This window comes from Pararge aegeria, chromosome 7 (assembly GCF_905163445.1).
Source record: "Pararge aegeria chromosome 7, ilParAegt1.1, whole genome shotgun sequence".
Taxonomy (NCBI): domain Eukaryota; kingdom Metazoa; phylum Arthropoda; class Insecta; order Lepidoptera; family Nymphalidae; genus Pararge; species Pararge aegeria.
The window spans coordinates 12,097,544-12,113,141 of NC_053186.1; the positions used below are offsets into that span (position 1 = coordinate 12,097,544).

At 35.6% G+C, this 15,598-nt stretch overlaps 1 non-coding gene across 1 annotated transcript; it reads right to left on the reverse strand.

Moving 5' to 3' along the window:
• Nucleotides 1-2,906: 2,906 nt before the first annotated feature.
• On the reverse strand, nucleotides 2,907-3,025 carry LOC120625485. Its single transcript, XR_005658812.1, has one exon. It is a non-coding gene; the product is annotated as a 5S ribosomal RNA (ribosomal RNA).
• Between the last annotated feature and the right edge of the window lie 12,573 nt (nucleotides 3,026-15,598).

Here is a 15,598-nt window from a genome sequence, read left to right on the forward strand (position 1 = left end):
ATTCAGACCTTTCCGAAAAATGGAGCAAACACAAAACAAGAGTCTCGCTACTCGAATTTTCCCCGAAAACATCGTAAAGGTACGGAATGAGCACTTCTTTATTAGAGCATAACCAAGTTTTCTGTTCGTGCAATACATTAAGGTATTTTTGTGGTCTTTGTGAATACAATAAGTGCAAAGAAGGTCAGGCAAGGTAAGGAAAATATGTAAAAGAATTACTGATTATATTAAGCTCTCTCTTTATACACTTATTCTTCTATTATATAGAAACAACCTTGAAATACTACTTACTAACTAGACATTGAAAATATTATTTACTTACTCTTTATTTAAATAATGTTAGTATCTCTGGTGGTTTTTGCTTTAAAATTAAGCAAATATATTATTTGCTTGAAAATTAAGCAAAAAAATTAAGCATTAAGGTATATTTGTTTGTCCATTCAGCACTACTAAATAGGCCGTCACTAGACCGTACTAATAAATGTACCTTGAAATGTTAAGACCTAAGACTTAACTAGTGAGTTAGGTAAATAATTCGTAAATTATGCTTAGGTATTTAGTTCGGACTTGGTTTTGATCGCATATTTTCTTTTGCATTATTTAACTGAAAGTCACGTACCGTTCATACACGTATTAACTTAAGTATGCGATCAAATTCCAGCAATTTGAGTAAAATCCCCGGAAAAACTGAAATAAAAATTTATAATGGTAATTTTTATAGAATTTTTTCTCTCTGAGAAAAAAAATACACTCGTCTTTTCCTCTCTGGGCATTTGCATGGATTGCCCCCCTCAGATCTGGCCCTGACTAGGCAAATTCGAGTATTATCCCCGATCTTATACTTCAGGTTCCCCAGACCTGTGCTTGGTTTTGATCGCACGCACTAAGGTAACTCCAGGAAGAACAGCCTGGCCGATGTATCAAATCGCAGAAGCACGGCTGTACTTTTCTTTTTCAAAAATTGTATCTTACGAAACTGTTAATTATAAGCATATAAAATAAGATAATGTAAGAAAACTAAATTAATAAAAAAAAAAAAAAAACTAAGGTAACTCCGTCCGCATACTTCACTGTACCAAGTCACGTGCCGTTCATATACTCAAAGTATATGACGGTATTATTCCTAATTCACTCGCTAGTCTTTTTTCACACTGAAGTAAAACTACAAAAAATGAAAGCTGCAACTCGCTGTAACACAATTTGCTGCGGTAATGTAGTCTTCATTACTATACATTTCATGGCAACACGATGTTAAGGGAATTACGACGTAGTGGATGCATGTTAATTTTAATATTATATTCATATATACATGTACGACTCTCTAGTTAGAGAATTATAATTATGAAGGTTCAATGGCGAAAGATTGTAACGTTGACAGCTTTATAAAAACCGTGCAACAGATCAATAATTCGGCAGCTGGACAACCGAAGCCGCAAATGGCTCGACAGACCAGACCAGACTAAATAAATAAATTCCCAAATTGGCGCTACCGGGAATCGATTACAGATCCTTCTATTTATATTATGATAACGCTCTCCGCTGCGTTAACGAACGACTATCTAAGTTAACCTAAGTTTCTCTGTAAGAATAACCAGAAAAACTGTAGCACAGAATCAAGAGCATACAGAAGCCGTACACGACTAATATTGAACCATTAAACCCACTCCACTTTAGTATGGTTTCCCGAACAAACGGCTAGTCACTTCATACCATTTAGCAGCTGTTGACAGTAATTATTTTACCTCTAACGTTCTAAACGTTAACCGTAAAATGGTAAAATGGGAAAAAGTTTGTGAGCAACATTCAGCGGGTGTAAAGTGAGACACCCAATTGGAAGCCTAGTGTGTAGAACTTCAAGCTCAGTGCATAGGACTCCGACTTCACTTTCGGGGGAAGGCGAGTTCGAATATCAGCACGCACCTCTAACTTTTCTAAGTCACATGACTTAAAGCAATTAAAATATGACTTGCTACAACGGTAAAGGAAAACGTCGTGGGTAAACCTGCATACCTGAGAGTTTCTCCGTAATGTTCTGAATGTTGTGCGAAGTCCACCAATTCGGCCTTAATTAATTATTATGGCCGATCAACAATAGATCTTTGTAACCAACCGTATTGTATACGTGCCCCAAAAGACCAGAGTCCATGAAAAAAAAAAGTATTCATGGTGCCTTCCTGTAAAGCTGCCTGTATACCGCGTTCATTGTCATAATTCAATGCGCTCTTGAACAGCAATGCTAAATGAGATCTATTCCATGACGGGTGGACAGCATTGTTCCGTGAATTGTTGAGGTTTATTGTTGTTCTCCTTTGATTGTTGGAGGAGACCCGTGCCCTGTAGTGGGCCGGTAATGGGTTGATATGATGGTGATGATGATGATGAAAGTGAGACGTGCGCGGGGCGTATTCACTGTTTTTGGACACAATGCGCTGCATTCAAGTTTGACTGAATGAGGATTCCGTATATTCTTAATTCAATGGACTAAAGCAAGAATACTCGCACTTGATGGGTATCTGAGATATGGATTGATTATGCATGCGTTGTTATGCAAAGCGATGCGGGGATATTATTGGACCCTTGTGGCGTAATTAGCCATTAATTTGATATGTATGTATGTATTACTCAATTACAACGTTTGCCTGAGTGTAGTTTTAGTTTAATATAGTAAACAAACCATTTCACATTATCTGAATTGACTTACTTTGTGATTCGAGAACCAGGGCTCGAAACCCCTTATTTTTCCAATCAAACTGTAAAAAAAAGTATCTGTGTATTAGTGTACACATGTAAGAAGTGGAACTTCTTTATGATATATATTTTTATATTTTAATTTTATTTAAAACAAGGTAATAAAGCCATAAAGACTTCCTTATTTATTTTAGATTCTATTCAAAACAAAGGCAAAAAGCCAACATCACGCGGTGTTCCCAGGCGGTCACCCATCCAAGTACTGACCGCGCCCGATTTTGCTTAACTTCGGTGATCGGACGAGAACCGGTGTATTCAACATGGTATGGACGTTGGCGACAGTAGCATTGAATAACACAATCAGAATATAACATTCTGTCAGATAATATAAATATCCATCAATGGTAGCGTTAAACGTTAAACGCAACCTTGTTGGAAGTTGCATATTATTATTTTTACCGGTTATTCAACTATTCAGTCAAATATCGCTTTGTTTGGAAGCAAATTGGTTCACAACCGGTTAGTTAGGTTAGGTTTAGAATGTTAACCGGTTTATGCAAGCGTGATTCGTAAATTCTGTTAACCGTTTAATAATGTCTTTTAAATGGGATAATTCGAATCAGAAACGGTTTTCCTATAAACTGAAACTTTAACCTGAGATGTTGGAAACTATGGTTAATGATCGAAACTGGTTCTTTTTACCATTTTACAGACGTACGAAAGTCAAGCATTTGATTGGTATTATTGCGATACTACCAAAATACATTTTAAATTTAATTTACAATTAAATGGCCGGTGTACTTACAATACACTGGCTCACTACTACACAGTACGAGTGCAGGCGAACGTCCCATTCGTACCTTGTCCGTCACAAGACTACTCGGTTGGCAGCTACCCCCTCTGCTTGTGTACGTAACACAATGTATGTATATCTAATTAATAGATACAAACACTACATCCCCGACTTTCTTAAACTATGCATTATTCGTTTTTCATTCGGTACCCGAGGGAGTTGTTAAAAAAATGTAATTTACCATCTTGAATTTGTAATTTGTCGTAGTGTATAGCATTCTACTAGTCAAGCCCCATAATTTGCCCCTTTCATACACATATTGAGTTAGTTGTGAAAAAATAAGCTTAACGCTGAAGCTTTTTAATTTTGATGATCCAACTTTGAAGAGCACCTGAATTTTATCAGTAGTAGTATAGCTTTTTGCGACAAAGCATGTCTATAGCTAGAGAAGTGCTAGTCTTATTCCTGCCGCCAAGCTGCATAAAAAAAATAAGAAAGCACAAACAGGCACTTTACTTTCGTCTGTTTCTATACATTCTAATTTAAAATAGCCTTCTAAGCTCCGGAGTCACGTTTGTTCTTAAGGATTCTTGAGGGGATTAAGTAAAGTGAACAATTATTCAAATTATTTTAATGGGGAATATATTCTGCCTTAGAAATATAACAATTTAGCAAGAGCACTAAATAAATCGATGTTTTAATATATGTATAAATCATAATAATAATAACGTTTATTTCGGATAGAACTCCATAGCTTTTAACAATTATCTTATTAACTATTTTATAAATTAAAATTGGCCAAACACATCTTCTAATTAAGGTGTGCCTTGAGCACCTTGTGTCCCTTGGTGTGCCTTGGTGTCCCTTGAGCTCTTGGTGTATAAGTGTGTACCACCCCAGTACACTCAGTACTCCATAAATTTTCCCATTTATTACTTAATATTTTTAAAATACTGTTGAAGCTTCCGTGCATCCTGCTCATCATTGATGCAGATGTTTTTCTTTTTCTTCTTTTTGAAATATAAATAATGCTAAATAAATAAAGTATGTTTGTTGTTATGTCCTTCCTTCACGCAGCAACGGAGAACCTGAGAACGAGTAAACACTAATCCCGTTTGTCTAAGACTAAAGCTACTAAACTAAAATCTGACTTTCAAACTCATCCTAGGGAAGTCGCACTGATTGCTACAGTGTAAAGAAGTGAACGACAAACTGTAATGGAATCTAGATTTGTAAGAAAGTTATATTCGTACGGTGTGACATTGTTGTTTCCTATTTCCTACGACAAGGTCGTCAAAACAAATAAAACTTTCCCTTTGTCTTCAAATAGCTAGGGATGTCAACCATACTCGTAAGATATTACATTTTATCGGATACTGTGAGATAATAAGCGTAAAATTTCCAATCCATTCATATCAATTTTAATGATAAAAATATCAAAAGATCTTTTGAAGCTTTAAATTTTAATGCTGTGCAGTGTAAGAATCATTTAACCGACTTATATTGGCATTCTAAAAACATGCGAATGTTTAAGTCTAGTTCTCGTGTGATTTGTTGTGGTTAATCAACATTTCTTGAGTATAGCTCAAAGAGTACTTACCACGATAATATTTTTGGATTTGTCGATATTTCAACCCAGTTTCATGGATCGTTGTTCACGATGGGAATGCGTCGGTACGAGATGTCAAGTTGGATTGAGAATCTGTACGATGCTTTCTTGGAAAACCTCTCTTCTCTCTCTAAGTTTTTCAATTTAAAAGTTACACTGTCAGTGTAGTATGTCGAACGGTTCGTGAAATAAATAATACCGACAAAAAGAACACGAAAGCGGGTAGTCAGATTCTGCCCGTGACATTCAACTTGAGATCTCGTACCTACGCAGACCCGTCGTGACCACGATCCATGCAACTGGGTCGAAATATCGACAAATCCAAAAATATTATCGTGGTTTGTACGGGCGTTAATATGAGTAATCGACACTTAAATAAATTTGGATTGGATTACGTTTGGGTACGTTTGGTGGTGGTACGTTGGGTTTCATCATTGTGTAATATAATATAGAACCTAAAATGTGGGGAAAAACAAGTCGGCTTGCGGGGAAACTCCAAAATGTAGTCGCATGGAGGCAACCCTAGTAACAGCTAGCACGAATGGAATAATCAGTTTATCTATCGCACGCGAAGAAATATTATTATTGAGTCATAAAACCATCGGGCGCTATTTGCAGCCCGAACCCTGGATTACTTATATCCTTTTGCAGGAATCACAATAGTGTTATATGGGGAGAACTGATCCGATGATACGGTTGTCTTGAAACAGAGTGACACATAACACGTTTATCATTTCTTGTAAGGGACTTCATGTACGACTGTCTTCGAGGTCGTGATTGCAACCTAATGTCGCAGTAGTCATTTTGATATTTATACCGTATATATTAAAGTATGAATATAATATACGTTCTTTAATATTTTGTTACAGTAATTTTATAGAGTGGGTAAATAATTAAACATTCGATTAATAACCAATGTTCATGACATGGAATTGGTGGGTATTTTGATATAAATACGACTGCATTATCGATATACTCGTGCTACATGGACTCGAACGATGAAGAGATACCTCCCGGTGTCTTAGTCGTTTATCAATTTACATATAATAGCCATACAATTTACACGTTCTATATGTTCTCACTTAAGTTTTAACCATTCACCTCTTTCGCTTCAAACGTATCAATGAACAAAGCGTTAAAATTTGTTAGGTTACAACTTATTTTACTCTCTATACAGTTTATGTAACATTTGCCTTCTTCAATATTGCAATATGACAAACTGTTATATTTTTATTTGTTGTTTCTAGTATATATATAGCACCGTAATAAAGCCACACAGTTCACTAACAAAGCTTTATAATTTTATAAAGCAATATTCGTGGACTGTGTTTTGATTATAGCATCAGAATACTTATTGGTTGAATAGAATGTTATATTATTTGCAAAATATACGTTATAGAGCTGTTATATAATTTGAAATCTAAACATTATGCATTAAAAATATTATAGGAAACAATAATTAATAAGTAAAAGTAAATCAGGAATGTCAGAAATAGTCACAAAAGTTGTAAAAATTCTATAACACTAAAAGTTTTTTTTGTGAACATATTCTTGAATTGACTTCCCTTCGCCTGAACTTAATAAAACTAACTGTATAGGTTTTTTATGCTTTGTAATCTATCAATGTAATAAAGCTACGAATAAAACCTTTTAACATCTTAGAACTCGTTAACAATGGCCTATTTTTCGCACTTACCCTTTTGTGTACACTGAACGCCCTTTGTCCCTAAAATGTCACAGTAAATGTACCCATTGTCGGAATAGTGAACGATACAACTAAATGGGCCAATGAGAAAATTATACGACGCACATTTGTTCGAGTGACCCTCATTTAATGCATGATAAGGGCCTGACCTGTCCTTGCCCTATAACAAATGAGAGAACCCTACGAATCGATGAGCAAGCCGCCTTTCCACCAGAAATACTTAAGATGCGGTAAGCACTATAAACCGAGTAAATAAAGAACAATATTTGTAACCAGTTACAAACCCCTAGTAAAATTTACCGGTTAAAAACAATTCCGAACTCTGCGACGTGTGTGATATAAAACTGTCATATAAAAAAATACTGCTTGAAGCGATGAGTGAGCCAGTACTATATGCATATTTTTACGCACTGGCGTAGAAATACGTACGAAGTGATAAATAATATAGACATGGACAATTTACTGGTGTGTATTCTGTTATAACAATACTATAATGTAATGGATTAAAGATTGTCTTATATGCTAACAACACCTACCTATGCGTTTTTATATATACTAATTAAGTGAGTACGTCATTATGTACTAAAACAGCTTCCTAACTAAATAAACACTTTTTGCATGTTTTGACGCGAAGCCGAAAACCGAAGCTCGGTTACACTCATTCAGGGTTCGGAAACCGGTCATTAACTCTGGTATTGGGATAATTTCGGCTAAGGCTTCGGTTTAGTTTTTTAATCGGGTAGCCAGAATATTTTTCTTATTTAATTCCGCTCAATCTATTGAAATTAAACGGTTTACAAACTTAATTTCATTTTCATTTTTTGTGATTCGCGACGCGCGCTGCTACGAGTACGTTTAAATGGTCATAAGTTATTCCATGCGCAACTGTACTCTTAAATTGCTTGCTTTTTCTTAGAAGTTAGACAAAAGTGGCGTCTTACTAAGAGTCGGTACCAAAGTAATTTTTATTCCTCTTTTCTATGTTTTTTACGCCTTTGGTTGCCTAAAAGAAATCGCAATATAGCGATGAGGCCCCCAAATTGTACTTTCTTGCTTTGTATTTATATCTCTGTAACTACTGTTTTTTCTTTGGTGTACAATAAAAGTGTATTCATTCATTCATTTCTAAGCTTGAGCTTTTTCTATTTAAACATCTTGATTAAAATAATCTACACAAATCTATTAAAAAAGATGTATAATTTATACCATGTTGTTATAATTCAGCCAAGCAGGACTTGCACCAAACACACAACTTATACAACCGGATTATATTTACTGGACAATTTATTGTCCAGTAAATATAAACCGGTTCCAGGCCCTTCTTATATGTCGGCTATATATGTATGTATATATTCGTCTATACCTAGACATACTGGATGTGGTGACAGTTGGCTAAAATAATATCATCATAAACATGTGTCCTTGGACATAGGCCTTCTTTCTTATAAGAGGAATGGCTTTAGGGCATCATCATACTCATCTCTTCACCGGCCCACTATAGAGCACGGGTCTTCAACCAGAATGAGTAAGTTCTAGGCTTTATTACGCTGTACAATTCGGATTGATAGACTTCACACACCCTTGAGAATATTACGGAAAACTCTCAAACGTGCGGGTTTCCTCACTATGTCTTTCAGTTAGCGTTAAAGCAAAGGATATATATTTATTGCTTGAATAGCTAACTTCGCAAAGAAGCAGGTGCGTGCCGGGGATTTAACTCGCCCCCGCTGAAGGGATGCCGAAGCCCTCGAAATGATTGCTGGGCTATCACATCTTCGCATTTTAGAGCATAATTAATATGAATACTAAAGAAAACTCCAAAAAAGTTAAGAAAAAGTTAGATTTTTTTGCACTCTAGTGTAGTGTGCCGCCAGTCTTAGTTAGCGCAAAGTAATATTACCAAGCGAGTGACAGTTGCTTTTTTAGTAATATTCCCCCCATAATGAAAGCATAACTCCATTACTCTAGTCCATTAGTAAATGAGAGTAACATAATATTGTTTTAGGATGGAAACTTTGATTGGTTGCAGGCGTATTGATGTCGGCAAAGCTAAACCTCCACCGTCCATATAGTATATTGTATATTAGTATAGTATGTATATAGTATATTGTAATATTCATTTCTAAGAGAAGATATGTTTCTCCAGCATCATCAGCAGCCTATTTCCGTTCAAGTAAGCCTGCTATCTCATAGGAGAGATTGTCTTTAAGCATAAACCCACCACGCTGCTTTAATGTGGGCTGATGGGCTTTAGCGACTACTATCAACGGCGTAACGTGCTCGGAGGGATAGAGCTTAATACCGCCAAAATCTTATCTCCGTATTGTTATTGAAAAATTCTTTATCAAAAAACACAAAACCTAACAATATTTGTGTTCATATCCCGATATGAATCTAGAACCTCGTGAGTCGTGATCCATACTTAAAATGCTTCACAGGTTTACCACTTTTCCAACAAGGCAGTTTCATTGTAACCTATTTGAATTAAAGAAAAACTTTTAGCAAAAAGGCTAATAAAAAAAAACATGTGGCAAAGAAAGTACCTAGTAATTTTAGGCATTGTTTGTTTGAGACCGATTTAAAAGTGCTGTATAAAATATCTATTTCTTTATTTTAAGTTGATTAACAAAAATATTTTTTTTATGGTTTTTATATAATTACAAACCTACCCAAGGTTTGCAATTATCTTCGTTGAAACAGCCAATTGTCAACTGCTCATAACCTTTAACAAAATATTGTTTTTCCCAGAACCGGGGCTCTTTTATAATGACGAGCAGTATTTGCTAACCACATACTATAATCGGATCGACACCCGTGTAATAATTGTTATAGTGTAGTTCCGGTCTTTACCATCAGCTTCACTTGACCGAATGGTGGTTTCCGAATGAAAAAGCACAGTTAATTTTTAAAAAATCTGAAATTGCATTTGATGGCTATAATATTTTAAGAGTTCCCGCGATTTCTCCAGGATCCGGCCAATAGATCTTGACCTGATAAAAATGGGACCATTTAGGAAGTATATCGTTTCAAACAAATAATAATTTTTAAAATCGGTTTATGCTGTATAAAATATCTATTTCTTTATTTTAAGTTGATTAACAAAAATATTTTTTTTATGGTTTTTATATAATTACAAACCTACCCAAGGTTTGCAATTATCTTCGTTGAAACAGCCAATTGTCAACTGCTCATAACCTTTAACAAAATATTGTTTTTCCAGGAACCGGGGCTCTTTTATAATGACGAGCAGTATTTGCTAACCACATACTATAATCGGATCGACACCCGTGTAATACTTGTTATAGTGTAGTTCCGGTCTTTACCATCAGCTTCACTTGACCGAATGGTGGTTTTCGAATGAAAAAGCACAGTTAATTTTTAAAAAATCTGAAATTGCATTTGGTGCCTATAATATTTTAAGAGTTCCCGCGATTTCTCCAGGATCCGGCCAATAGATCTTGACCTGATAAAAATGGGACCATTTAGGAAGTATATCGTTTCAAACAAACGGTTATGAATGACTAAGTTCTGAGGTGACAAACAAAGAAAATAAAAAAATTAAAATAAAACCGAACTGAACCTCCTCCTTTTTTAACCGACCAAAAAAGAAGGAAATTCTCAATTCGGTTGTATTTTTACTACAAGTTTGGCCTTTACTGCAATCTCACCTGGTGGTAAATGATGAAGTTTATGATAGTCGCGAGCTAACCTGTTCGGGAGTATGGCAGTTATATGTAACTCATATCCCTAATCGTTTTCTACGCGACTTTGTACCGGAACGTTAAATCACTAAGCGGAACGTTTTTGGAGGTATGAACCGTCACCACATGACCACACCAGAGAAAATTCAGAATTTTTAATTTCCACTTTGGGAACTTTCGCACCATCTAGCAAAAGTTCAACAAATACTGTGTATTATGCGTCTGACCGAACATTCGGTTTCGGTTAATGTCTGCAATCTCAAAACTAGTCGGTAGTCAAGGCCACCATACCAGACTAGAGAAACTTCAGAAATTAACAATTCCCAAATTGTATTTTCTGGGGATCAAACCCGGGACCTACTCCCTTATAAGACCACAGATCTCACCACTGCGCCAGATAGGTCATAACAATCCGCTAACATAATTCATCATGGTATCCGTATGTGTGACTCTCCTACGTATCTATTTATTTCTAATTCAATCCTATTGAAGATACACCGAGCATAGCTCTCTCTATCGAAGTTCTCATCGCTCTTACAAAATTGAGTTGCGCACTGCTTATAGGTTAAATCCCAATTTGCATTTAACTGTCCCACAGTAATGGAGTTTTAAAATGCTTTTGAAATGATTGTCTGGATCTATTTAAAACCATCGTCAACGCTTCCGTATAATTCAATATTGCGATGCTGAAGCTCTTAATGGAATTTCAATGCAGCTTTTATGTGAAGCGTATTTTTTTTTTGCCAAAAGCTTTCGTTGTTCAGTTATTGTTTTAAAGTAATCTATATGTAAAGATCGGTCGGGGCATCACTGATTCTATTTAATAATGTATTTGTGATTGAAAACCGCCGGTATTAAACAGACCGTATTTATTTAATTGTATAACTATCCCTAGGATATATTATCATTCAATTGTAATATTGTAGTATTGTTTAGTGTATGAATCCTCATTGTAATGTTATTCATCTGAAAGTCTCTATTTTTGGCTGTATGTTACTCCTTCACGCCACAGTGACAGGAGCCGTATGACGGCAGATCAGAAAACAGTTGCCACCCACCCCTCCTCTTTTCCGCAGGTGTCGTACGAGGCATCTAAGGCAATATAACGGACAATTAACTCCGAAACGGTATATATTAGATTACACAGGAGTATACTTTTAATTTTTGAAGTAAATGCGTTTGCAGATTGTATGAGAGTCCCATGTATTTTAAAGCCGTTAAAATTTTAAAAGCTCTTAACGGATACTTAACTCTGAAAGGTAGTGTAAGTATCCGTTAAGAAAGAGTGTCTCTAGAGTCTTAAAGTCCTACATAATTTATGTAATAAGTATGTAATTATACTTGTCGCAGATTAAAATTAAAGTTATTATTATTAACAATGCAACTAGTGACATCTATTGGCGAATAAGGTTGTGTGCTATTGGTTAATTCAATCACTTAATTGACTTAATTATTATAACTTATATGGCGTTGTTGTGTCGGGAGTTATCAGTTGTTATATTCGAGAGTTGGTGCCCGCCAGGCCGTTTAGTTGTAAGCTCGGTACAGGATAGTAGGTAGTCACACCACCGCACCAAACCAATCGTTCGCTGTATACTTTTATAGTGTAAAAGAAAAATATATCCAGAAATAATGGTACGTATTTGTGAAGCAAGATAAAAAGAATGCTACTGAGCTGGTTTACCGCGTGCGCTGACTAACTGAACCGTACCTTAATAATATGAACCACAAAAATATTGGTATTTCATGATCATCATCGTATAAACCGATAGCCGGCCCGCTACAGGATAGGGGTCTCCTCCCACAATGAGAAGGGTTTAAGCCCTAGTCCCCCACGCTGGCCCAATGCGGATTCGTGGTCTTCACACACCTTTGAGAACATTATGGAGAACTCTCAGACAGACCGTTGAAGCAAGTGGTATTTTTTTTACTTAAAACGCACATACCTTAGAAAAGTTAGAGGTGCGTGCTCTAACTTTTCTAAGGTATGTTCTAAGGTAGGCTCTAACTATTCTAACTTGGCCCCCCGAAAGTAAAGCCGAAGTCCTAACTACTGGGCCATTACCGTTTCAGTGGGCCATCACCGTTTATTGGGCTTGAGTAAATAAAAAAAACAAGACCCCAAAGCCTTTTTATTTATACATATGCGACAATAAGGCAATTTATGTATAAAAATAAAATATATTTTCAGACATTATTTAAGACATGGAAAAGTTTAAAAAGATCCTTTTAACTATTTAAAAAATCTTATGTAGATAAACCTTGCCTTTTTCAGTATGTCGTCAGCTAAGGATAATAAAAAAATATAATCACGGGTCGTAATGTAGGCTACCCGCAAAGCGTTTTTTTTAAACAACCATCAATAAGGAATTAAAGTTTTGTGTGAGTATTTTGCATTGTTAGTATTTAATGTAAACTTAATAAATCAAGTAGTAATTCTAATAAAAGACGTAATTGTCAATGTGGTTTAACCTCAATATGTCTCTTTAGTAGAGTTCTAAGTGAAAGGTTGTTTACGGCAGAGAACGGTTCTACTAGCTTAGCCACAGTATTACTTAGAAAGAGTAAAGGCGCAATCTCACTATTTCGTTCGCGGTCTGCGCTTTACGGTCTCCGGGCTACCCTTAAACTACAAATCGGAAACTAACAATTTTTTACCCGATATCACTTTAATGAATGTAAACTCGTTGCCTCCTGTACTAACTCCAATTGAATTAGAGGATTGGACTGAATTCAATAACTTTATTAAAAAAACTGTAAAATAGCTGACGACATTTGGACCATGAGCTGTTATTATTATTATTTTTTTTATTTATTTTTATAAAACGACAATTCACACATCGCCATCTAGCCCCAAAGTAAACGTAGCTTGTGTTATGAGTACTAAGATCACTGATGCATATTTTTTAATCATTAATAGATACATAAATACTTATATTATACATATAAACACCCAGACACTGAAAAACAGTCATGTTCATCACACAAACATTCTGCAGTTGTGGGAATCGAACCCACAGCCTTGGACACAGAAAGCAGGGCCGCTGGTCACTGGGCCAATCAGCCGTCCGTATTATTATTACAACCAGCCTACCACTCGTCGGAAAGCGTTGGCGAATCACCGACAAGGCGTCGTCAATTCAGTGATCATGTTGTGTCGATAAATTTGCAAAGGCTTTTTAGGTTCAATTTACAGGACACGAGTAATGTGGAACGGAAATAGGTCATTATCTTTGGCTTGTTTAATACTTGGTTACAGACCTATTCTCTGAAAGGGGGGTAATAGAGCTTAGGCATACTATGCTGCTATAATGCGGGTTGGTGGGCTTATGTATCAAAGGACTCCTAGTTTTCGATCACCATGTTAACCCAAGGTTTTCAGCGTGACTTGGCGTCACATTCACAGGTGTACTTTAAAGTATATCATCATTGAATTATTTTAAACATGAATGAAAGTACAGCTGATGTTATAAAAATGCTAAACAGCTATTTCTCGCAAAGTACCTACTCTTTTTCCGACTAACCTTTCATAAAATATTACTCCATGGCTAGTGCGATCGCGCCCTTAGTACAATTTGTTGACTTTATAAGAATTTACAAGACTTGTAGCGTCCATTGAAATAACAGTTCTTTGTAAGAAGCATTTATTTAATTTCTTGGAAGATCTTTAGAGCTTAAATATCCTATAAAATAGCTATTTAGCTTTTCTCTTAGTTATTTTTTTTTTAACTGGGACAAGGCAGATCTTGTTTTTTGATAGAGACGCTTTTTAAATTTTATGCAAAAATAAGTTTCTTTGTAAATAGCTATTAGTGCTCAAGAAACAAAAGGATGCTCGTATCTCGTAATTTATTCGCCATCCTATATTATAACCGTACAGTGGGTTATTTTGGTGTTCCAAAGACGTGCACGACGCACTGTGATTTGAAGTCTTTTGTGATCATTTCTGAAACCGACAGATTACCGTGCTTTCTGAGAGAAAAAAGTGTTTACTATAGAATTACAAACTGAAAAAAACCTAAATATAATTATTATCATTATTCCTCTTTATTTGTATACCACATTAAATACAAGAGATAAAAAATAAATCAGTATATGTATATATATATATATAATAGTGTAGTAATAGTGAAAATAGAAGAAGCATACATAATATTTGACCGTCTTAATCCGTAGTTAAATATGCTAACCTTTACACAAACGAGGCAGCTTCGATTGTAATCATATGATAGTGATACTTTGGATAAGACCCCTGTGCGCTAATTTTGTTATGACATTAAAAAGCCGAGGATGATAAAGCAACAGGCATTAAAACCTTATTTTTTTACAAATTGTAAATTTTCGAAAATGGAAAACGCATCCGCTTTTAAACAGACACAGCCTAATAAACTTGTTGGTACCGTCATAAAAGGCTCGGCAGTAAAGTGAGGTGTTAAAACTGGGGTAATTACTTCTTTCCTTTAACCCGAGCAACGCTTAGTCACGCTTGGGTACACGTAATTAAGAACACCCCAAAAACGACATTGGTTTACGAAATAAAAGGCCGAATCAAAATGTTCGCGGTTCAATTATTTTAATCAGGCAAAAAAGGTAGACATATTAACCTAAATCTAACCGTTGTTTACATTTTATAATTATGTTAACGTTTCCAATTTTATTAAAAGTGTTATAGGGCTGTTTTTATTTCAATAACACCTAGCATTATTCCGGTTAATAAAGTAGATAAACTATATGTTTGCAATATGTCACTGTTCTCGATCCATTACTCCGTTGCTCTGGAAAAAGAAACAAAATATATAAAAATCTTTCAAATTTTTATAGTTTATGATAAACTGACCTAGTAAGGGGAAACCATTGCCTAAAAAAAGAGCAACACAAGGAAAACGTCCAACCAAGTGCCGCCCTGTGAGGAGAAAACATCGTGAGGAAACCTGCATGCCTGAGAGTTCCTCATAATGTTCTCAAAGGCATGTGAAGTCTACCGATCTCTCTAACGGTCTGGAGTGGGCAGGGAAATGGGTAGATATCCCAGATAAAGGAGCGACTATAGTAGTTTATCTGAGGTTGATAATAATAATAACATTTAGTTTGGGAAAAACCCA